The following is a 2,734-nucleotide window of genomic DNA, read 5'->3' as shown; positions in this document are numbered from 1 at the left end:
GTTTAGTTTATTGTCATTCTTGTGCTGATACATATAAATAAGAAATTAGATGTCTTTAAAAGAATTCATTCACTATAATTCTATTAATGTGGATTTTTTTTTTCCTTGTACATTAAAGAGAACTTTTCTTTGAATAATTTTATTGATAGACATTCAAAGATAGATATTAATTACGGTTAGTCATACTTACTAATAACTCTGGTTTCTTGTGTTAACTATCCAGTGCTATCATTTAATATTTTACCATCTCAATACTTACTAATAATGTTTAGGACAACTTAATTATACAAACATCAAGTTGTATATTCTATAGTTAGAATTTCGATTTAATTCTTAAAATTTATTATTTTCAAAATCTTGAATAAGTTTATCAATTTTAAATGATTTATAATTTAAATTTAGTTAGAATTTTATATTGTGTAAGGGTACAAAATAATGGATTATCTTAAAAGAGCATACCAATTAAAATATATTTTTATTTAAGGATCAAATTAGTTTACATCTATTAAGATTTACCCTCTGGCCACTGATGCTTTTATAAGAATTCAACAAATGCAGGATATTTGAACATGCTTTAGGATTAGCTTTACATAATAAGATGGAATCATCAGCAAAGAGGAGGTAGTTGACCTTGGGACATCGCCTATGTATCTGAAGACCTTGAATTAGTCTGTTTTGTTCTGCCTTGTGTAGTAAGAAGGAGAGACTTTCTGCACAGAAGAGAAAAATATAGGGAGATAGAGAATCTCCTTGTCGAATACCTCTATTTGGTTTGAAGAAACTATAAGGTTGTCCTTCCACAATAACAGAATAAGAAACAGTTGTCACTAATTCTCGAATCCACATGATCCATTCTTTAGCCACAACACTCCCTCCACTACTCGTACACTACTGGCTAATTCTATAAATATTAATCATATTGGAGTTCAGGATAAATACCTTGGTTTGCCTTCTACAGTCTCTAAATCGAAAAAGGCTTCTTTTAGTATGATCAAAGAAAATGTTCAGAAAAAAATCCAAGGGTGGAAGCGCAATCTTCTATCGTCAGGTGGTAGACACGTATTGCTTAAGGCAGTGGGAGAAGCTATTCCTATTTATACATTGTCTTGCTTCAAGTTGCCTGATGGTTTAATTTCGAAAATTCACTCTCTACTTTCTCAGTTCTGGTGGGGACAAAAAGGTTCTGAAAGACGGATAACTTGGATTAGCTGGGACACTATGACTCGCCCATGAAAAGAAGGAGTCCTTGGATTTAAAGATCTCAGAATCCAAAATCTGGCGCTTTTAGGCAAACAGTTTTGGTGACTCGTAACACAGCCTACTTCCTTATTATCCAAAATCCTAAGAGGTAAATACTTTAGCAATGGTAATGTTATAACGGCGGAAATTGGAGTCTTACCTTCTTGGGGATGGAGGAGCATACTGGAAGGCCGAAAGATTGTTGAAAAAGGTCTTAATTGGGCTGTGGGTACTTGAGAGAATATCCGAACCTTTGAGGATCCTTGGCTGTCTCCTTCGTATCCTTTAATGATTTCTGACATGCCAAATAGACAGGCTATTTCTGAGTTAGTTCCAAGAGTTAAAGATCTAATTACTAAAGATATGAATTGGAATCAGAATCTCGTTCAAGAATTATTTCACCAAGACGTTGCAAACAGGATTTTGTCAGTTAAAATTCAGCAGAGTAGAGACAAATTGCAATGGAATTTGAACAAATTCAAGTAATATGATACAACTTCATGTTACAGAATTGGCTATTTATTTTACCATCCGCCTCTGGAGCTTTGCCCTAATTATATGCAGTAGAAAAAGCCATGGATTGATCTATGGAAGTTGAACTTGCCTCACAAAATTAAGCTATTTATTTGGAAAGCTCTCCATGGCCGGCTTCCGGTGCTTGCTCAGATTCATCACCGCATCCCATCTATATCACCAATATGCCCCTGCTGTCATGAAGCAACCGAAACAGTCACTCATTGTTTGATCGATTGCTCTAGAATTAAAGATGTATGATCTCAGAGTTATCTTCGTGACTGTCTTTCCCCTCAGAGTCCTAATAACTTTTGGACATGGTGGACTGCATCAACAGAGATGCTTAACCCGTTGAAGAATACTAACCGTAATCCTCAATTGCTTGCTATCATTTGCTGGAACTATTGGAAAGCTCGCAACCAGTTAATTTTTGAAGGTTCTACTTCAATGCCGTCTGCCTTCTAACAAGCTCTGTCAAGTTGCTCCCGTGAAATCCAAAGAACTCCCAGTTTAGGTCGTCATCTCCACGAGGCAAGCTCTTAGTTGCATTCAATTTGATTTATCATTCTTTCTTCTTTAAAGTAGAGGAAGTATATTTAATTATAATAAGTTTGATTTTGTCTATATTAGATATATCATTTTTGTGAACTATTAGATTTTATTAATTGAAAATCAAGTGATTTAATAAAATAAACGTACCGAATGATTTTAATAAATACAAATAAAAAACCATCGAAAATTAAATATCTTGTTATTAAAGAATAAAGAATAAAAAAACATTATATTGATATTAAGTGTTAACCATTAAAATTATTTTTCAACACCATATAAAATATATAAACAAAATTCTAATATTGTTTTCGCCTCTCATTTTATTTTATTTTATTTTTTGATAAACAACAAAACCTAAAATAAGATAAAAATTAAAGAAATGAACTTTTCTTTTTCAATTTGATTTTTTGATGTAATAATTAAAAAAATT

This window comes from Arachis ipaensis, chromosome B03 (genome assembly GCF_000816755.2).
Source record: "Arachis ipaensis cultivar K30076 chromosome B03, Araip1.1, whole genome shotgun sequence".
In the NCBI taxonomy this organism is placed as follows: domain Eukaryota; kingdom Viridiplantae; phylum Streptophyta; class Magnoliopsida; order Fabales; family Fabaceae; genus Arachis; species Arachis ipaensis.
The sequence above is the reverse complement of the archived record's forward strand: the minus strand, read 5'-3'. Positions refer to the sequence as shown.